This window comes from Anolis sagrei, chromosome 4 (assembly GCF_037176765.1).
Source record: "Anolis sagrei isolate rAnoSag1 chromosome 4, rAnoSag1.mat, whole genome shotgun sequence".
In the NCBI taxonomy this organism is placed as follows: domain Eukaryota; kingdom Metazoa; phylum Chordata; class Lepidosauria; order Squamata; family Dactyloidae; genus Anolis; species Anolis sagrei.
The window spans coordinates 120,393,899-120,416,917 of record NC_090024.1 but is presented as its reverse complement, the minus strand read 5'-3'; the positions used below and the strand labels follow the sequence as shown (position 1 = coordinate 120,416,917).

Here is a 23,019-nt window from a genome sequence, read left to right as displayed (position 1 = left end):
CATGGCATCATACTGTATTAATTCTACAGGGGAGATCTACCCTAAGAAGCAGTTATTTAGATCTTAACTGAAGCATTCCAATTATTTTTTTCTTCTTACATTGTTCCATAATAATAAACATGACAATTTACTAAAATCTCAGTAATCTATTTCATCATTTTCTTAAGTAACACTGAAATGCTTATTGGAAAGCTAGACCTTACTAGGAACAATATTTGCTTCTCAGTAAATGGGTTTTGAAACAAGATGTTACTTCTCAGAAGTAAGGTCCTCTGAGTTTTCCCTAGATAAGTAGGTATAGCATTGTAGTCCAAATATCCACAAGTTGGCACAGCATCAACAAAGCTTACTATAAGAAGCAGAGTGCATCGCTGATGTTCAAATAAGTGTCTGAGAAATAAATGTGGTGATGATTATAGAAATATACAATGTCCCATTGCTAGAAAAGTATATTACCTGTGAAAAATAAGATTACAGTTTAGTTTTGTTGTTAATGTAAACAAATGCTTTCTCTTCTAATTTTCAAAATGTTTTGCATGTCTAGTTGGTACAAAGGTATGTATACACAGACCCTGCCTAGTTTGCTTGCCTTTGTTTCTCCTATTTGGCTAAGACCCAGCCTGCAAGCGATCTTCAACAAGTGTACGGAAAAATAAAGGTTTCCCTTGAAATGAAGTCTGGTCATGTCCGACTCTGGAGGGTGGTGCTCACCTCCATTTCTAAGCCACAGAGCCGGCGTTGATTCCTCCAAGGTCATGTGGCCAGCATGACTGCATAGAGCACCGTTACCTCCCCGCTTGAGCGATTCCTATTGAGCTACTCACATTTGCATGTTTTTGAACTGCTAGGTTGGCAGAAGCTGGGTCTAACACCAGGAGCTAATCCCGCTCCCTGGATTTGAACCAACGACCTCCCTATGAATGTATAGCAGAGTAACTTATTAGCAGCAGGATGAGGCAGCACCAGTAGCCCAAAGTGATAAAAAGAACAAAAACATACAGGCCAATGTTATATCTTCCTTAGGAGGCTTTTCTTTATAGCAAAATACTGTAATATGGATGCACTATTTACAAGAACAAGGTTTCCATGACACAAATAAAGTTCAGCCTTCACTGGAGCTTCACATACAAGACCTTCTCATAATGAGGCCTTCCTCACTCTCTCTCCCACAGTGAGACCCAATACCACTGAGGTTTACCTCAAACTGACTACATTACTGAGCAACAGGCGCTCCTGCTTATATTGAACCTCAGCTTCTCCGAGTCACTGCATCCATTTAACCCTTTCAGTGCTTGACTCACATTTGTGTAACCAAAAATACCTAGTTAATTTTCAAAAATTCTGATACCCCTTCTATTTTTTATTACAAAAATCTCAAATTTAAATCATACATACATAAACACAACTTGCTGTTAAATTCGCAGGATTCAATTTTTATAATGTTACCTCTGGAAACATAAATCTTTTTCGTGTTACACCTTTATAAGCCCTTTCTGATCTAGAGATTTCAATTATTTCCCTTGCTTCCACCAGCTCTTCACCTTTGTCATTTTTATTAGTTTCATTCTCGGTTTTTACACTAGGGCTACTTGTACATCGATTTTCTAGTTTCTCTTCTATTGTCTGTACTATCTCTGTCTTTGTATCAATTTATTTATTCATGTATTTATTTAAAACTTTTATATCCCGTCCTTCTCTACCTCTTTGGAGGAACTCATAATGGCTAACTGCAAGAATTTAATGCTAACAATAAATAACATTTTAAAACATTATACATAAACAATAGGTTAAAAATACATATAAGATAAAAACACATATAAAACAATTCGCCAAGATAAAAAACTTCATCCAACTTAGTCCACACACTGTGCTCAATAACTTTAGTCATTTACCGGTGTCAGCCATCGCTCTGCAAATGCCTCATTCCAAAGCCAGGAGTTCACTTGCTTCCTAAAGGTCAGGAGGGAAGGGGCAAATCTAACTTCATTCGGGAGAGAGTTCCATAACCGGGGGGCCACCACAGAGAAGGCCCTGTCTCTCACCCCCACCAGTTGAGACTGCAAAACTGGCAGGACTGAGAGCAGGGCCTTCCCGGTTTGTTGGTTTGTAGGGGAGAATACGTTCTCCCCTACAGGTAAACTGGGCCGGAACTGTAAAGGGTTTTGTAGGTTAAAACCAGCACTTTGAATTGTGCTCGGAAGCTAATTGGCAGCCAGTGGAGCTGGTGCAACAAGGGAGTTGTGCGCTTCCTGTACCCAGCTCCTGTGAGCAACCTGGCTGCCGAGCGTTGGACTAATTGCAGCTTCCGGGCAGTCTTCAGATGCAACCCCATGTAGAGTGCGTTGCAGGAGTCTACACAGGATGTAACCAGAGCATTGACCACTGTGGCCAAGTCAGATTTTCCAAGGTACAGGTGTTGCTGGCACACTAACTGTGAAAAGCTCCCCTGGCCACCACCGAAACCTGGGGTTCCAGGCTCAGCGATGAGTTAAGGATCACTCCCAAGCTGAGAACCTGCACCTTCAAGGGGAGTGCAACCCCGTCAAGCACAGGCTGTAACCCTATGCCCTCTTCAGCCATGTGACTGACCAGGAGGACCTCTGTCTTGTCAGGATTTAGTTTCAATTTGTTTGTTCTCATCCAGTCCGTTACAGCGGCCAAGCACCGGTTCAGGACTTGAACAGCCTCCTTAGGAGTAGCTGGGAAGGAGTGACAGAGTTGGACATCATCTGCGTACAGATGACACCGCACCCCAAAAGTCCGGATGATCTCCCCCAGTGGCTTCATGTAGATGTTAAACAACATACTGAATCCTGTGGGACCCCACAGTACAATGGCCATGGGGCCAAGCAGGAGTCCCCTAACAACACCTTCTGGGAACGACCCTCGAGGAAGGACTGGAGCCACTGCAAAGCAATACCTCCAAGGCCCATTCCTGTGAGGCATCCGAGAAGGATACCATGGTCGATGGTATCGAAGGCCAATGAGAGGTCCAGCAAAACCAAAAGGGACACTCCCCCTGTCTAACTCTTGGCGTAGATCATCCACTAAGGCGACCAAGGCTGTCTCAGTACCATGTCCCGGCCTAAAGCCAGACTGCGCCGAATCTAGATAATCGGTGTCTTCCAAGAATCCCTGGAATTGCGAGGCCACCACACATTCCAGGACTTTGCCCAAATAGGGGAGATTGGAAACTGGCCAATAGTTAATGAATTGAGTGGGGTCCAGTGATGGTTTTTTCAACAGCTGTTTTATAACAGCTTGTTTTAAGCTGGCTGGAATGTTGCCTTCCTGAAGGGAGGCAATAACCACCACCTTCACCCACTCTGCCAGGAAGCGCAGGGGTCTAGGATGTATGTGTTCGCTCTGGCCTCTCCAAGAATCTTGTCCACATCCTGGAGCTGCACCAATTGAAACAAATTCATCAACACTGGACAAGCAGGTACTCTGTTACATCCTCAGAGACTGCCATTAACATGGTGTCAAAGCCAGAGCGGATCAAAGCGACTTTGTCCACAAAGAACTGAGCAAATGCTTTACAGAGGGCTGCTGAGTGGTCAAGGGACCTGTCCTGAAACGTGGGGTTCAACAACCCTCTGACTACTCGAAACAGCTCCACCGGACAGTTCCTTATGGACGCAATATTGGCCGTATAGAAAGAGTTTTTTGCAGCTTTTATTGCCACGGCATATGCTGACTGTGTTACTAAGCAACAGGCATTCCTATTTATATTGAATCAGCAGCTTCTCTGAGACACTGCATCCATTTAACCCTTTCAGTGCTTCACTCACATTTTTGTAACCAAAAATACCTAGTTAATTTTTAATGTTTCTGACAATCTCTGTGTCTTCCAATATGATTCTATAGTCAGTATCCAGCAGAGGTTGCCCTTAGCGATATGTGAGATAGAGCAGGGTAGAAATATGGCAAATAAATAAATAAATAAACAAACAAAATAATGTTGGAAGACCTAGAAATCTCCAAAGAGGTATCTCTAGTTAAAAAAATTGAAATTTCTTTATTCATGGTTTTTTACTCTCCTATGCTGCTAACCTCAGCTTACGTGGTGAGCTGACAGTATTTTGTTTTGCCTAGTCAATGTACAAAATCTTCTTGCCTTGTGTGATTACACTAAGCAATGCCAACAGAAAATACTACTATTTTTACTGGTGCAGTAGTAATTCAGCATAACTAAAGTTAATGTTATGCTAAATTTATTTGGAATGAACTACCATGTTTGGGGCAAAAAATGAGACAACCAGGGGCCCCTCTACACCCAGAAGAAACTAGGATAAAATGGCGGTGGCTGGATGATGTTTGGGGAAAGTGGGGTAGAATCAGGTTAACAGCTGAAAAACACGTTACAAAGATGCACTTAAAACCCAATTCTGTCCAAAAAAAATGTGCATATTCACATGACCGACTATCCTTGCAGTCATAGAAAACACGTGACTTCATTCATATACCCTGGTGTGGACTGCTCCAACACATGTGCGCATTTTAAAATCTCGAAACAACTGATCAGGGCTGTCAATAAATGAAGCCATGGACACACAGGTGGCTAAATGGAAGCACAATTGGAGAGCAATTACATTAGAACTCTCTGCAACTATTCCTTTGCTCTGAACTTTATTAAATTAATCAAAACTTAAATTAACAGTTGGGTGAGGAGAGAGAATAAGAAATCTGCTTGTACATTTAGATATCCACATGAGTGCATGTAAAGTCCAGTGCATCTCAGAGAGTATTAAAAATAATAAAAAAGTAAACTTCTGACAGGTATCCCACATCCATCTTGTGGAATTCTAAAATCCACGACAAAGAAAGGTGCCAGGATGGCGGTGAACTATTTACCAGGCGAGACAGGTCTGTGTCGGACGTGTTGTCAGGTTCCGTGATTTTTTGCCCCACTTATTTGATCTGCTTTGGAAGTGCTCTATGTCATGGTCTTGCATGAAAAAAAACACTGTGCTAGACTAGCAAGAGTATCATGATCTATTTCTCAGAATCAACTAAAATAGATTTCCTAAAGCTGCAAGAAGACTTTGAATTCATTGGAAATCTCTTTCAGACTGGATTTTAAGAAACTGAAAGTGGGGTAAGGAAGGATGTTGACCAATGTTCTCTAAAACCCACTAACATCCTTTCTCACATCTCTCTCTTTTTTCTTCATAACATCTGGCCAGAAAACAGTTCTGGAGAACATGAATTGTTGTCCTGATTTTTCTGTCCCAGTGGTTTTACATGGTCTTTAGCCTTCTCTACCAAAGAGTGCTAGTTCCTCATCAAACTACAAATCCCAAGATTCCATAGCATTGAGCCATAGCAGATACGGTGATGTTGAGCTGCATTAATACTACAGTGTAGATGTACCATCTGTGAGGATGTAGCAAAGTTTCTTACCTGTTGTAGTTATCAAATTCCCTCCCCTAGAAGCCAAAGTGGATAGGCCTTGGCTTCATTTCAGTAGCAAGTTAAAACATGGCTGTTTATGATTTTATTAAATTTTTATATGTGCTTTAACCTGTATTACACTGTCTAACACATTAAAACACTTGCGCAAATACTCATGTACATATTTTCTTCTATTGTTTTAAATGTTGATTTGCTTAAATTGATTATTTTGCAAACCATCCTGCAATCATTGAATACAGGAAGGGATAATAGATAATAAATAAACATTGTGCTGTAGTTACTTTCAAAATGTAACCTTCCTAACCCTATTTCTTCTGAAAGTAAGATCCACTAAATTCAGTTGGAGCCTCCTTATAAGTAAATACACACAGTAGCAATCATGCTTTCAGTATCATTGGGGTAGTATATGTGTACCAGGTTTTAACCTGAATTTTAAAGGAGGTGTCCAAGCACTGAACTTATTTTGGAGGTGGTGTTCAATACCTTACAAAGTTCCATAAAGTTCTGGATAAAAACCACAAAAAATGGAGGCTATCATCAACCACTGGAAAGGCATAGAATTACTTGGTGGAAAGTGCAAATTTCTTCTTGGATTAGATTCCTAGAGATTGTTACAAATTCTTCACTTCTGGAGAAAGTAAAGATTTTTGTCTTTACCAATAGAACACCTCTCTCTCTCTATTAAAAGACACTTACCGTATATTCCAGTGTATAAGACAACTGGGCATATAAGACGACCCCCCAACTTTTCCAGTTAAAAGATAGAGTTTGGGATATACTCACCGTATAAGACTACCCTCTCTTCCAACACACACCAAATAATTTTTTAAAGCCATCTGATTTGATTTCAAATCCAAGACTATCAAAGCGGTAGCCAACTCTTCAGCATACAAATGGAAATGAGCACCAACCCCCAGAGTCGGACACTAACGTCAGGACAAAACCTTTACCTTACTAGAGGGACCTGTAAACCCCTGTATGTTTATTATTTATTTAACAATTGTGGGTCCATGGAGTGTAATAAAGTTCTATAAAGTTCTACCTTACCTAGAGTGAGTTCTACCTTACCTAGAGGGCCGGGTCCAACATCCTTTCCTCAACAACAACAGTAATAGAAACCTAGAGATGGAAGTGACTCCAATGGCCACCCAGTATAACTTTAATTCTGCCAGACAGAAACACATATACAAGCCCTCCCGACAGGTGGCCAACCTGCTCTGCTTAACAATGACAATAACAACAATAATAATAACAGAACCCTAGAGTTGAAAGGGACCCCAATGGCTATCCAGTCCAACCCCATTCCTGCCAGGCAGGAAGACACAATGCAAGCCCTCCTGACAGGTGGTCATACAACTCTGCTTAATCACAACAACAACAACAACAACAACGCCCTACAGTTGGAAGGAACTCCAATGGCCATCCATTCTGATCCCACTCACTCCTGCCAGGCAGGAAGACACAATGCAAGCCCTTCCAACAGGTGACCACCCAACTCTGCTTGGTAATAATAATAATAATAATAATAATAATAATGGAACCTTTGATGTGGAAGGGAGCCCAATGGCCATACAGTCCAACCCCCCTCCTGCCAGGCAGGTAGACACAATGTAAGCCCTCCCAACAGGTGGCCATCCAACTCTGCTTGGTAATAAAAATAATAACAATAATAATAATAATAATAATAACATTGGGTTGTTGTAGGTTTTTTTGGGCTATATGGCCATGGTCTGGAGGCATTCTTTCCTGATGTTTCGCCTGCATCTATGGCAGGCATCCTCAGAGGTAGTGGGAGCTCTGGAGTGGATACCCCAGATATGATAAAGAGATTTCCTAAATTTACTAAGGATGATGATATAGAGAAAATTTTAATCTCATTCGAACGATGTTGTAGGGATTTTGGGGTTGCTAAGGAAAAATGGATGACATACCTAAAGCCTCAGATAAGTGGAAAGCTCTTACAAATTTATGGAGAAATGCCTGAGGAGTCCTATGGGGATTATGATTTATTTAAGAAACAAATTCAACAAGAATTTCAATTAACTCCTGAATTTTACAGATTCAAGTTCAGGACCCTAAAAAGAGATAAGAACCAAAGTTTCGCTCAAGTGGCCTCTAGATTGTCTCAACTGTTCGATAGTTGGCTAAGGACGTCTGAGGTGGAAAATTACCAACAGCTGAGAGAACTTTTAAAATTGGAACAATTCTTCCAATTGGTACCTTCCGATTTTCGCTGGCTGATACAGGATCGAAAACCATCCACTATAGTAGAGGCAGCGGTTATGGTAGATCAAATAATTACCCTAAAAGAAGGATTCAAAAGAGAAGATCTGCCAAGTGATAAAAGAACAAACAGGCAGCCATTTTACCAACATCAAACGCGCCCACAGCAAGAAAAAGGTTCTGCAATAGAAAACCCCTCCTGGAGGAGGCAGAGTGTAACAAGTCAAACTGCTCCTGAGCAGTTTGACTTGTATCAATGTCCCCTTTTAAGAAAAGAGAAAACAACCCTCTTTGTTAATAAAGTAAAAGAAACAAAGAAGACAGAACCAAATAATGTGTCAAAGGAGAGTTCGGAAACAGAGCCTCAAGAGAAACAGTGTTTGTTCATTTTGTCAAACACCCCAACTGAGGATTACTTAAAATCCATTTCCATTGACAGCAAAGACATGAGAGGATTACGGGACACAGGGTCCGAAGTGTGTATTATACATGCAGATATAATACCTCAGAAATTTCAGCATCCTACCTCTGAAATAAGATTAAAAGGCTTGGGACCTACAATACCAACAACAGTAGTGTCTTTGCCAATAGAATATGGAGGTTGGAAGGGTATGTGGGATTTTGCAGTCAGTCCAGACATACCATACAGATGTTTAATTGGAAATGATCTGGCTAAAAAGATTGAAAACTGGAGAATGACGTGTGAGGAGGAAGAATATAACAACAAAAGCCCTGATCAAAAAGCCATGTGTTTCGCCATACAACAGGATGGGGATGATAATCCAGAATCTAGCACTACGGTTGCTGAGCTTATTAAGAAGACAGGAGGAGTCAAAGAAATTCAACAGGAACAAAGAGCAGAAGAACAACCCTATAGATTTATTGCTGAAGATGGTGTTCCAAATATAAAGTCAGAAGTGTACAGCCAGAAGAGACCATGCAAACGAGGAACAAGCCCTGCAGCAGAGCCGATTCCAGTGGCTGATTATTTGAGAGCCAGTGAAGAGAGTATAGAAACAATAGGTCTGGAAAGACAAGTGATAAACTCTGAGGAGAAAGAGGAATCCTTGACCTTAAAAGATGTATTTCCTTCAGCTCCACGTAAAGAAATTACCTCAGCCGAACTTTTTGACAAAGACAATAAAATAAAATCAAAAGAGAAAGCTGAAGAAAAACAGACTCTTGATTTGACAGTAGAAACTGATGAGAGTTCAAAATATCCAAGGACCTTATGTGAAACAAAGATTCAAACACCTGAAGGGCTAATTGAAGATAAGATGACTTCTAGACATGATTCATCCACTATAAAAGTTCCAGATGATCATACAAAAGAAGTTCTAAAGAATGGAACTATAGCTGAAGATAAGAGTTTAAGTGAAACTTATCAAAGAGCTGGCATCAACAAAATGATAAATACAAGATTGTACCCTATGACAGATGATGGTGAAAAAGAGAGACATTTTGCTGAGAGTAAAACATTAGATCAACTCTTTCTTACTAACTCTGAACGTGTCGATAAGCCTACATCTGAGGAGAGGGTGAGCAGAAAAAGAAGATTTGGCCATGTGTCGGAAGAGAGATCTCCTTTATCCTTGAACGGAGAGGAAGGAAGGAGAAAGTGGAGGCCGGGCTGATGGACTGACAGGAGAGCTGATGTACGCAGACTGTATTGGTGGTGATAAAAAGAAAAAGCTGCAATTTCTAGATTTAGAAGTTTGTCCTGATAGCAGTGATGAGTTTGCCATGAAAAAGGACAGTATTCGTGTTCGTTCTTCCAAGGACAGTGAATTCTCTTCAGTGCAAAGAAAAGATGTTCGAGGAATTCCAGATTATTCACTACAATCTGATGCTACATTAAAGCAAGCTGTTGTTCAAGCCCTAAAACTCGATGGAAACAGAACTGTTCCTGATAATTGGAAGGTCAGATTAAAAGAAGAAACCCCAGCAGCAAAAAAAAAAAGAGAGCAGAAAAGACTTGCAGACGTCGTGTGAGAAAGAAAACCGTATCTCCAGGTCATCGAAAAGACATCCAAAGAAGACAAAAGAAGAAACCTAAAAAGAAGAAACGAAAAAGTGGAAGAAAGAAGCTAAAAGATCATCATAAAGAGACATTGCTGTGGACAGTTGGTCCAATACAACCGAGGTTGTGTTTGAACCATGGGACATTGGACACTAAGACATCTATGTCAATGATCAAATGTGGGAGTTTAACTATTGTATGGGCTATTAACAAATTGGGACCATATATATGGAGAAACGTTGTGGTATGGTATATAGATAAATGTCTTATAAATTAACCAAACTAGGTAGAAGGTCAATTATATATGTTAATAGGATAGAAACACATTTGGACAAGGATATTTGATGTTGATATGGAGAATTGAATAGATAAATAACCTGCTTAGGTGCAAGATAGTTAGAAATGTTTAGATAGATTGTTTATATGAAAAAATGTTAGAAATGTGAGACTTTGATACCACATCCATAGATGATACTAAAATTTCGTAAGGTTAAAGGTTTGTATGTATGCATTATAATATATTTAACCATAATATGTTTGCATTTCAGAAATATTGTGTATATAGATATTGTTGGATAATTTGTGGAATTATTTTTGCCCATTCCGGGACTGAGAATGGCCCAAAAATAACTTTTTCTGGGGGGGAAGGTGTAAAGAAGTTGATTATAAATTGTATGACTTTAACTGTATTGGTGTTTAGATTGGCTGCAGTAATGCTGGAGCGGCCTAAGTCAGAGGAGTGCGTTGCCATGGAGACGATGCTGTAGAGAGAGAAGTGGGAGGAGCTTAGAGGGGAGAGTTTGAAAAACGACAGTTTATGTTCAGTCAGAGTTAGGGTTTAGGTTCAGAGGAGTGAACAGTCATGAGTTAGAGTTTAGGTTCAGAGGAGTGAACAGTCAGAGTTAGGGTTTAGCAGTGAGGAGTTAGAGTGAGGAGTTGAGAGAGAAGGAGAGGAAAAGGTGGCTGAGTGACTTCTGAAGCAAAGTTTCGAGGCTTTGGAAAGCCGGGTGTGGCTATTGAAAGTTTCTCTGGCTAGGGTAGCCGAAAGGGGGAAACATAGCTGGAATTCTTTAGTCCAAGGAGAGGCTAAAGAATACCTTATTTAGAATTTGATCTAGGAAGGATCAAATAAGGGAAATATCCCTGTATTGATACTTTGTCCGAAGCAAGTGCTCTATGTCAAGAAGATACTGTATAACCTGAAAGAGTGTAACATTCATCTAACCAAGCATTATTCTGAGTTCCATAAGAAAAGTTACCACTTGCAACCACACGCTTTGTGCTCAATAAACTTGTTAACTTTTGTTTGAAGACTGCCTCACCTCCATTAATTCTGCGTCCAGTGTGCCATATCTCCCAATAATACCTCACATCACACATTGGTGGCACCATTAAGAGTAATAAATAATAAATCGTCCCTTCTCTCTCCTAACTCGTTACACCTCTCAACAAAAGTTTGCTCTAGGCAATGTCAGGCCATTATATACTAATCAAGGTGGTCAGTTGAAATATTCACACCTAGCTCCAGCAGACAAGAGTCCTTTGTCTCACCCTGGTCATTCCACAGATATATAAACCCCTTTTCCTATTTCCAACAGACCTCACTACCTCTGAGGATGCTTGTCATAGATGCAGGCGAAATGTCAGGAAAGAATGCCTCCAGACCATGGCCATATAGCCCAAAAAAACCTACAACAACCCAGTGATTCCGGCCATGAAAGCATTTGACAACACAATAATAACACTAATGATAATAATAATGGAACCCTTGAGTTGGAAGGGAACCCAATATCCATCCAGTCCAACCCCCTTCCTGCCAGGCAGGAAGACACAATGAAAACTCTCCCAACAGGTGGCCATCCAACTCTCCTTGGTAATAATAATAATAATAATAATAATAATAATGGAACCCTTGATTTGGAAGGGACCTCAATGGCCATCCAGTCCAACCCTCCTCCTGCCAGGCAGGAAGACCCAATGCAAGCCCTCCCAATAGGTGGCCATCCAACTCTGTTTGGTAATAATAATAACAACGTTAATGATAATAATAATAGAACTCTTGAGTTGGAAGGGACCCCAATGGCCATCCGGTCCAACCCTACTCAACAACAACAACAACGACAGAGTCCTAGAATTGGAAGGGACCCCAATGGCCATCCATTCTAACCCCACTCATGCCAGGCGGGAAGAGACCATCCAAGCCATCCCAACAGGTGTCTATCCATCTCAGGACCTCCAGGCTCCTGCAGCTCCCCAACCCTCCCTCCTTTCCAAACATGGGAAGGATATGGGGCCTGGAGGGTGCAGACGGGGGACAGGGGTAGTGGAGGGGGGCAGCAGGAGAGGTTGCCCCTGGCTGTTCCTGCCCCATCCCCAAACCACTGACGCTCCTCCTTTCTCCTCCTCCTCCCTCCCTCTCTCTTCCTCCTCCTCCGGCTGCGCCACTCAGGGATGCTGAGGGTGACAGAGGAAGAGGAGGACGGAGGAGTGACAGGCCCCATTATTGAAGTCGAACATGACCTCCCCCCCCCCCATAAGAGATTGTAACTTATAGTTTTGCTAAGGGCAAGGACACCAGGCTGGATAATAAGGGTTAATTGGTCAATTTGGTGTGTATCATTTAATCAAGACTTTATGCCCTATTTTCATATGTTTATAGCAGAAGGTAACCCATTTAGTATTTGACTTTTTCCATCTGAGACACACCTGGGCTCCTGATGGTCCCCCATCTCGCAAACAAAGGACTATTTTTTCCCCCTCATGGCAGTGGCATCAAGATCATATAGCAAAGTATAGCATCAACGGAGTAAAGTGCAAAATAGGACCTTGGGAGGGGGAAACAGCATTCGTTGCGTCACCCATTGCTACCTAATGCCATGGCTGAGGCAAGTAAATCCGCTAATCGATTGGAGATCGAGGAGCCTAAGCTTGTCAATATCTCTCTTGAATTGTTGTGCCCAGAACTGGACACAATATTCCAGGTGTGGTCTAACCAAAGCAGAATAGAGGGGTAGCATTACTTCCCTAGATGTAGACACTATGCTCCTATTGATGCAGGCCAAAATCTCCAGGTGCATCTCCAGGTTGACTGCGCCCTGAAGTTCTTACAGGTCATCAGATTCCTCTAACGACATGGTGCTCTCATCATACGATACAGGCAGTATGGGATGGGCATAGAAGTGAGTTACTGTCTTAATGTCAGAACTTGGAAGTTCTTGGAATTAAAGCACACTCACAAAGGAAAATCTTTGGATGCAGCTCTATTTCCGTCTTACCATATTTCCGTCTTACCATATGTGATAAGAAGACAGTTCTGGAAGTTTCCCGTCAAACCCTTGTGCATATCATTCTATTGTCCCATCCCCCTCTACTAGCTACATTCCATTCCGACCATTGCTATACTACAGTTTCGTTTCTCCCCAATCTAGATGGTGCTTTATCTCTTATGTGCTCCCATCCTTCTTCCCATCTCCCCCCTCAACATCCATGTCACGGGGTGGACATATCCATTCTAAGCTGGTATGGATATTGTAATAGATCTACCTTTTAGTCGGCTAGGCCGAAGCCTGCATAACAGTGGCTGGCATCTTGGTAGTCAAGCAGAGCAGGAGGAGGAGTCAAGCTGACTCCTGATTGGGTGTAGCAATTGGGGGAGGAGTCAGCTTAGAGAGGGAAAGAAGCTGTCTAGTTTGACAGAAAGGGGAGAAGGGTTTAGAATAGAGACAGAGAAGGTTGTGTTTTTGAGATAGGAAGTTACAGCAGGGATCTGACAGAAAGAGAAGAGCTTTTAGTGAGCCTTTAGGTTAGGGAAATAGGCTGAAACAAAGGCTAGGAGTTTTACTGTGCTGGGAGAGCCAGTAAAAGAAAGCTTTGTCTCTAGAGCTTACTACCCTGTGGGGGAAACAGAGAGGGATCTGTTTCTCCAGTGAAACTGTGTCTAAAAGTAGAACAGTTTGTTAAAGGGACTCACAGCTGTAAAAGCTATTCTGTCAGGGGAATTGTTTGTTCAAGCAACCAAGTTACTGCAATTGCATCAAGATTCTGTACCACTCATTTCCATCGAGTTGTTGTTATTATCAAGTTAAATAAACTCTTTCTTAGTTAACTTTTAACTGTTGTATGCCTCAATCCATCTGTTCTCTCAGAAACTCATTCAGTCTCAACACATTTTTAAAATCCAGTCATCCAGTGGAAGAAGCCATAGAAAATCAAGTGCTCAAACATCTATTACCTATAATACATTCACACCTTTGGTTCCTCAGGCCAGTAATTTCTGAGGTGGTGGCGGCAAATACTACCAAGAACATTCGGTCACTTTCACATTTATCCTGTGGTCAAACTTCTAATTTGTATTATACTGAGGGCAGAGGTGTGATCGTTGTGTCCACCCTGCCTCGATAAGCCTTTAACTCCTTTATAAGCTGGTATGGATATCCTGATAGATACCAGATATTCATAATTACTTCACTTAACTATCTTTTTCCCACATCTACCCAGCTTGTAACTCTATCGAAAAAAGAGATCAGACAGTCACATGACTTGTTTTTGATAAATCCATGTTGACTATTAGCGATGGCAGCCTTTCATAGAATCATAGAATTACAGAGTTGGTAGAGACTTCATGGGCCATCCAGTCCAATCCCCTGCCAAGAAGCAGGACAATCACATTCAAAGCACTCCCAACAGATGACCATCCAGCCTCTGTTTAAAAGCTTCCATAGAAGGAGCCTCCACCACACTTCGGGGTAGAGAATTCCACTGCTAAACAGCTTTTTGTTTCTAGGTATTTGCAGATGATTTCCTTAATGATATTTTCCAGAATCTTGCCTGAGGCTGACCGGACGGTAATTGTTTGGGTTGTCCTTTTTTCCCTTCTTGAAGATAGGGACAACATTTTTCCACCTCCAATCTGCTGGGACTTCTCATGTTCTCCAAGAACTCTCAAAGATAATTGCCGAGGTTCCGAAATTACTTCCACTAATGAGACTAACAAAAATTCATGATGACTTCACTGGGGTTTGGTTCCAGGACCCAAAATTGGATACCAAAATTGATAGACCCTATCATCTATCTATCTATCTATCATCTATCTATCTATCTATCTATCTATCTATCATCAATCTATTATGTCTTTTAAAAGTAAAATTGTGTTCCTTATATAAGATAGACAAATTGTGCTTTCTTTTCAGATGTTTTCAAGTCATGGATGGTGGAATCTATGGATGCAAAATCTGTGGATATGGAGAACTAACTGTATAGGAGCTTTGTCTTCTTTTACATATGGTTGTCCTTCCTCCATATTTACAACTGAGCTTGTTACTGAAGGATATATTACTCAGAATAGCCCAGTTGCCTGTTGATTGTAGTAGTGCATGCAAAGTAGTACATACCTTTTGTTTAACTCAAAAAAAATTTATGGTTCTTTACTCATTAAATGGAAAAGGTTATATCCCACTATTCTTCTTCATGCTAAAATTTTGACATTTTACTATGCTTTTGATTCCACAATGAAGTGGGAATATATCTCTATCTGGACATTATTTGTCCTCATTTTTTGTGGATACATAAGGAAACTAAATGCCAAAGTGATTCGGGCTCCTGTATCTTTTTCTTGGGGGAAAAGTTCCTTAGTTGTAACTTGCTCCTACTATCAACCTAAAAGAACCTTTTTGTATCTGTCTGCTCATAGATACTGGAAGTGTATCAGGATTGTGATGAAATTGGAAAAGGTGTGTTTTTGCCAGTGAAATTATTTAAAAAAAAACCTTTTATATTGCTGTTGCAATTTTGTTAGTTTCTTCAGATGTTTTGCAACGTGCAGTCGGTAGCTCACAATTCTTGAGAGTTGACCTAAAACTTTCCATAGTATGACTCGACATTTTTTCAGATTTTCTTCTATTTCTCATTTCCTTGTGTCATTGTGATGGCTAAGAGTCATCTTTTTTAATACCATGGGTATGGAGTGGGAAATAGAAGGTTTTGTTTTCTTCTGTCTGTACTTTTCCAAACCCTTTGCTGAATTATATAATAGCTTGTTTTATAAAATGTTCTTTAGGTGTGGAAGATGCCAAGGTTTGATTTTTGGAATGTGAATACAAATGGAACAATATGTCCTAAGACGCCACTAGGAGGCAGGCTGTCATTTTATGGTGTCAATTGTGGTTGAAATTTTCGGGGGGGGGGGGGGAAGGAAATGTTAAAGTATGCAATACTGTACTCTTTACAAAAACTGGATTCCAGGGTGCTTTAATCTGTTCTTTATAAAGAATATTCAGGCACAAATAGTATTGTATCTGAATATTAAAACCCTTTCTCTCCCAGCTCACTAAATAGTGTGCATGGATATGCATTTATTCTTGTAAGAATGCTAATTGCCATGAATGATTGCAAAGAATGGTTAATCTCTCCTGTGTTAACAACTTTGTTTGGAAACCCTTATGAGAGCTAGAAGTTCACCAGCTACAACAAAGCAGTGTCCAGACGCTTTTGTGCATGAAAAGCAGTACCAAGATGTGCCCAAATGTTTAGCAAATGTTGTAAGATTCTCCTAGTATTTGATTGCCAATTAGAACTCATCCTTTTCCACACCACTGTAGGCCTTATGGCCTATAGAAAATAAATAAACAAATACCTCCATATTTGCAAGTGTCCCTTTTCAGATTTGGTTATTCATGGATTTGCTTAATATGTGTGACTCTGTAGAATTGTGCTGGAGGACCTGGAGACTTCTAGAAAGAATACTTCTCTAAGCATTTGTAAATCCTCCAGTGTGATTTCATTATTAACCTCTGGTGGAAGTTGACTGTAGAGTCACACTGAAGGGCTTAGAAATTCCTAGAGAGATGTTGACGGGTAAAATGATATTTTTATGTGAAGTTTACCCACATTCATGAGGGTTCTGTGCCCCTGGCCCAAGTAAATGGACAGGGATAGCTGTAGAAATTTTCCAAAGGGAACCATCTCTAGTTTGGTGATATTTCAGAAATGTCTTAACTTTTCAGAAAACCTAACAAATCTGTTGGTGTGACTGCAAGTCCTATGATTGCTGCTATATGTAATGAAGTCATGGCTTGATGAGTTGATACAAGAACTTTCTGATTGCAGCAGATATGATATGATCTGCCACACCTTGTATACTTAGCTTAACTGGAATCCTCCAGTAAATGGAGAGGAAATGGATTTTCCCAGCAATTATGTGTTGTTGTGAGCTTTTCCTTCTTCTACTCCAAAGTATGGGGAGAGGGCTTCACAAAAAACTTGAACATTTGGATTCTCTCTGAAATTGTCATAGCGACCCGTATTTTACTATTTATCACTACACCATTGGTGACATGTACTAGCTAGGTTGTCCCCCACACCTTTCTTGGATTTTTAAATAGAATAATAATTTTGCATGCATGTCGTACTCAGATACAGCCTTTAAAGGAATTCAGTATTTTCATATGGAAACTTCTTGCAAATGATCCCAGACTGAGTATTCCTTTGTTTGAAGTCCACAGGTAGAAAAGCACCCTTCAAAAAAAGAGAAAATATTTGCAGGCATAAATGACAGCAAACAGTAACTTTTTTTGTCTTCTTTCCCCAACGTGATACTTTCAGCTTCTACTACAAAGGCAGTTAAGTCTGAGAATAAGGACTACTGAACACAAGGAAACTTAGGATACATTCATTTGGAAGGCTCTGAGTTCACCAGATAGATGTTCCACCATTTGCTTCTTAACTGAATTTTCATGGTAAGAAAACAGAAAGATGAGGCCGTGAAAGGTTCACATATTGAAAATGTCCTTTCTGGGTCCCCTATGCAGTTCTGTAAATGAGGCAAGGCAATTGCATAATAAGAACTTCATCCGGAGGAAATTTTTGCTTCCGGGAGTAATAGCACTGATCTTGTCTAAAGATGATCTCCTGCTCCTGACATAACAAAATAGAACAGGTGAAGACTTTCCCTGCACACAGGGGCGGCCCTAGGTAATTTTCAATGGTAAGCAAACAGTATTTTGGCGCCCCACCCCAACCAATCATTGATATCTATTTTCTGTTCATCATGGTTCAATTCCATCATTGGTGGAGTTCAGAATGCTCTTTGATTGTAGGTGAACTATACATCCCAGTAACTACACTTGCCACACTTGCTCCCTTGCCTGGCCCGCTTTGGGTCCGGAGGCATGCCTGAAGACCCCGGCGTGTGCACCAAAAGTCACCTCTTCTTCTGACTTTCTCCTCAGCCATTGGGACAGAGAGAGAGAGAGAGAGAGAGAGAGGTGGAGATGCCCACCTTTCCTGAAGGTAGGTGCAAAAACAAAGGAGGGAGCGGAGATGGGAGATACCTCCAGCCGGAAGGTCTGGAGGCGGGTGGAGTGCCGGGGGATCGGGAAAGGGAGCCGGTCATGGGGAAGGGATCGAACGATCGATCGAACGATTGAGTGCCGGCTCTGCTTGCGCACCCGGTGGCCGGGTGGAGCAGGAACGAGAGGGGCTAGGCGAGGCTCAAGGGCCCGGCCCCTTTCGGAAGAGGATCGCCTGGCAGCGAGGCAAGAAAGCTGAGGCTCCCCTCGGACTGCTAGGGCTGTTGTGAGCTGAGGGGGCGCTTCTCAAGTGGCGGTTGAGGGACATTTACAGAGGCGCCTCTGTGCCCCTGGCAAAAAAAAGTGTTCTGCGACCGCTTACTTCACGTAATGAACGAGCCACTCCTGCCTGCACAGATAAAGTTTTTTCTTAATTAATTGCTCTGTGGGTGTCTTAGGGCAATGCTAGACATGTTTGGTTAACAGCTGTATCTTATTAACAGATTCTCTGAATTTTTGAGGTTTCTCCCAAAAAAAGAGAAAGAGAAGGGGAAAGAGGGAGTGAAAGTGAGGACAAACTAGAGACCTTGTCATATTGGGATATAATCTGTTTATATCAGTATGCATCCCATATTTTTTAGGACTGAATGCATTCTGTATTGAAATGGGATGCATACTCTCCTCATCACACCCGATTATTATGATCCTTATGATCTGAAAATACTGTGCTTTGACTCATCACATCATAAAAGGCTGGCTCCTCCCAATCCATTCTGTTGGATTCACCCCTGCACTGTTCAAGTCTTTGGTTGATTCAAGTTTCCAGTCCTCGAAGAGAAGTTTCCAGTTACCAGAGACAGAGCTAAGCTTAGGGAATCCCTTCCTTCCCCCACATGCCTAGAGAGTCTTGTTTCCTGCTTTCCTGCTTGCCTCTGTCTCCTCCCCTTTTGATCATGTAGCAAATGGAATTCTGTGAGGAACCTCCTGTTAGGATAGTCTTTCCTCTGAGTTAGGCCATGCAGTCAGGCCTACTTCTTCCTTGCTTCTATTCTCATTGTGAGGATGCATTTTAGCCCTTTTAAAGACAAAATAAATCAACACTAGCCTTTTACCTTCTGTTTCTGTCAGAAGATAAAGTTAAAATAGGTTAGTTAGCTTCTTTATGGAAAAAGGACTTTTCTATCCTTTTTCCAGAAAAAAAAGTTTTGAAACCTAAGATGGACTCCACAATTGTTGGCCATCCTAAAAGGATAAAGGCTATTTCTGCTCATCACATGGAACCTTTTGCGGGTTGTGGACTCATGTTCTGGTACTCTGCTATATTTTGGTAGAAGCACCCTAACTAAGTGTTCTGGAACAGCTGTTCCAGGAGCTACAGATTTATTTGCTGTGTTTATATGTTTGTGTGCAAACCCATGCTTGGGATTTTGCAGCAGGGGGTTTCCTGTTATAATTTGCATTTATAGGGTAAGCCACCTGCCAGTTATAGTTAGGATCCCTGGTCCCGCCCCCTTTTTGCCTTTTGGAGGGAAGGGGCCTATTTTCAGTCACACAAGGAAGCCAGTCTATAGGACGCAGATCAGCTAGTCCCGTAGAAAGGCTTCATTCCTCAAACCTTCCGGGGAAATAGAAACAGCCATCTGGGGTCCATCCAGCGACCATCCAGGGGTCATCCACTGACCATCCAGTTCCAGGGAAACAGAAGGAAAAGGTCCCAAAGGCTCTGGCTGAGAGCTCACAGCCTCTCAGCCTCACAGCACCAGAGGGGAAAACAGCCCTGAAGTTTCCACAGGACATCACTGCAGAACCACAGAATTCCAGCTAAACATCTTCTAGGTTCAATTCCGAGCACAATTCAAGGTGCTGGTCTTAACCTACAAAACCCTATACGGTTCTGGTCCAGTGTATCTGTCCGAACGTATCTCCCTCTACGTCCCACCTCGGAGTTTGAGATCATCTGGGGAGGCCCTGCTCTTGACCCCACCACTCTCACAAGTGAGGCTGGTGGGGACGAGAAGCAGAGCCTTCTCAGTGGTGGCCCCCCACCTGTGGAATTCACTCCCGGGGGAAATCAGAACAGCACCAACCCTCCTCTCCTTCAGGAGGAGGGTGAAGACATGGCTGTGGAACCAGGCCTTTGGGCAACCAGGCAATTAGACAATGACAACCAAATAAGACAATCAGATGTGTGAGATCGGCAGGATTGTCGAAATGGAACCAAAACAGATCTTTGAGTTAATTGTACACTGATGGGTAGGAGGAAGTTCCAGGTTTGTATTGTTTTTACTGATTTTATCATTTTACTGATTTTATTGGATAATGTTGAATTGTGGGAATTTGTACTGTTATATTTTTTGTGATGATTGTTTGTGTAGCAGGCGTCTAAGTGCGCCTTGCAGCTGTAAGCCGCCCTGGGTCCCCTTCGGGGTGAGAAGGGCGGGGTACAAGAACCCCAAATAAATAAATAAATAAAAATAGCTTCGTCTGGTAGGTTACTCGGTTTCCAGACGCATTTGGGGATCGGCAGTATTACCCAGACCAGCGAGGCCTAGGTGATGGACGGCCTGGGAGGGATTATAAAGAGTTCTTCCTTATGAGATAGTACAGTCAAACCAAGTTAGTGCCAGTCTCTTAAAGACTTGAATAGTAAAGCCGTGAAGTTTTGTTTGAAGATTTGTTCCTTAATAAAGACTTTGTTGTACTTTTAAAGACTCTAAAGTTTGGAAGTCTCTAACAATCTCTCTTCGGGCACCCCAGCTTCCCACTGGGTTTAAAGTGTGCGTTCTATAGAATAAAGACATTTTGTTCGGACCCAGTGGCGACAGAACACTAAGGGTTATTTTTGGACCTAACAGCTCTGATTCCCCAACACATTAAAAAAAAAACACCCCCTGCACCACTCTATGAACTTTTAAAAAGTATTGTTGATGATGGGATTCATACAGCAAAGGAAGAATCCATAGTATTTCAAAAAACATGATAAGAATTCAGTTTGCAAATAATCTGTTTCTGTGATTTTTTGCAGATGGATTCCGATGGAATACTGACAGGATGGGCAAATGTCATGTGATGGGACTCGTTTGAAATCATTCTCAATCAAAATACCCAAAATGTGGGTATTTCCTAATGTGATAAGGTCATAGAAATAACTGTGAATGTGGTCATCAAGAATTACTTACCTGCAGAAAAACTGGAATTTCATTTTTTACAGAAGAAAGAGTAGGCACAAGTTAAAGTATGAACAGACTCAAAATCCATGTTTCACTTATCCATGTTCTTGAAATATCCCCCTTCCACTTAAGTCTTTGTGGGCTTCTCTAGTACTCTAGTACTAATCTACGATGTGCCTTTGACCAGGGTTGACATATTCTGTAAGCTCATATTTGACATATTCTGTCAGCTCATGGAATTATTTTGAAGATAAAATGAAGGAAAATGAAATTAATATTGTTTTATATGTGCCTTCAAGTCATCTCTGCTGATCCTAAGGAAACACTATCATGGGCTTTTCTTGGCAAGATTTGTTTAGGGGGAGCTTTGCCAGCGTTGAACTCTGAAACTAAAAATGTGTGACTTTCTCAGAGTTTCCCAATGGAAACTCTGACTTTCTCAGAGATTCCATGGCCAAGTGGGGGATTAAAACCCTGGTTTCCAGAGTCATCGTCCAGCAGTCTAATCACTAAATCCCACTCTCCAGATTAAAATTGAGGTAGTAATGGGGATGACAATAGAGACAAAGAAATCTAAATTATTTCTGGAAATAATTCAGACTCCCGAGAATGGGTTGTCAAGCTAACACAAATGGATTTGGCAAATGTCATTCAAAATTCTTCAAAAGGTGACCTTCACAATGCTTCCATCTCTTTTTAAATTCAGTTGCATTTAGAAAAAAGGGATTTTCCATGTAGAGTCTGAAACAGGAACCAGATCTAATGAGAGTGAATTGTAGCTTTAGATTTTCCTTGTCTTGCGGTTTAGCCCAGTCTATAATGATGAGTTTCCTTTTTGGATACTGCACATATTATTACCAAACACATATCTATGGGTAAATTTCCTGTGTGGTTTTTTATAGACTGGCATCTGTTGCGTAATAACAGATATTGATTCACTGCCTGGCGTTTTACTCATTGTGTGTTCACCTTTGCACACAATTATTTGTTTATGTATTGTTAATGTATGCTTTACAGTTGGGTTGTGCATCCATTGCAATTCATTAATTACAGTTGCATTATCAAAAATGTGGGTCACTTAGGGTCCAAAAGAAAATTGTAGCTCCTGAACTTTTTAAGAATACTATCTAGAGATGCCTTGCTATGTTGCAAGAATAAACTTGCTCAGGAATTCTTCCTGTCAATCTAAAGTAAATTATTTCCTGTTGTTGCTGTTACATTCTATCTTTTGTTATTCAGATGAAAGTCACAATTTCATCATTTTTTTTTCAAAGGAGGAAAAGACACCAGTCATACCTGGAAATGCCCATAAATGCATGCCTCTTCACTTACATTGTTAGTCCCCAATGATTCAATGCAGTGATCTTCCCTGGAGATGTTTGCTAGAGATTTCCCGGAGGAAAATTCTGAGAGTGCCTTGGACCACAAGAAGATCAAACCAGTCCGTACCCCAGGAAATAAAGCTTGACTGCTCACTGGAGAGAAGGATATTAGAGGCAAAGATAAAGTGGCCACATAATGAGAAGACAGCAAAGCTTGGAGAAGACAATAGAATCATAGAATCATAGAGTTGGAAAAGACCTTGTGGGCCATCCAGTCCAACTCTCTGCTAAGAAGCAGGAAAATCGCATTCAAAGCACCCCCGACAGATGGCCATCCAGCCTGTTTAAAAGCCTCCATAGAAGGAGCCTCCACCACACTCCAGGGCAGAGTTCCACTGCTGAACAGCTCTAACAGTCAGGAAGTTCTTCCTCATGTTCAGATAGAATCCCCTTTCTTATAGTTTGAAACCATTGGTCCAAGTCCTAGTCTCCAGGGAAGCAGAAAACAAGCTTGCTCCCTCCTCCCTATGACTTCCTCTCACATATTTATACATGGCTATATTGTCTCCCTTCTCTTCTTCAGG

The 23,019-nt window shown here is 41.3% G+C and overlaps 2 long non-coding RNA genes across 2 annotated transcripts in view; both read left to right on the top strand.

Moving 5' to 3' along the window:
- The window catches only part of LOC132774419 (uncharacterized), a 28,945-nt gene extending 6,201 nt beyond the window's left edge, over positions 1-22,744 (top strand). Inside the window, exons 2-3 of the long non-coding RNA XR_009631394.2 lie at positions 17,258-17,391; positions 20,969-22,744. This is a non-coding gene — a long non-coding RNA (uncharacterized lncRNA). The remainder of the gene's footprint in view (positions 1-17,257; positions 17,392-20,968) is intronic.
- On the top strand, positions 19,174-20,652 carry LOC137096818 (uncharacterized). The gene is made up of 2 exons (XR_010909744.1): positions 19,174-19,779; positions 20,422-20,652. It is a non-coding gene; the product is annotated as an uncharacterized lncRNA (long non-coding RNA).
- Positions 22,745-23,019: the final 275 nt, after the last annotated feature.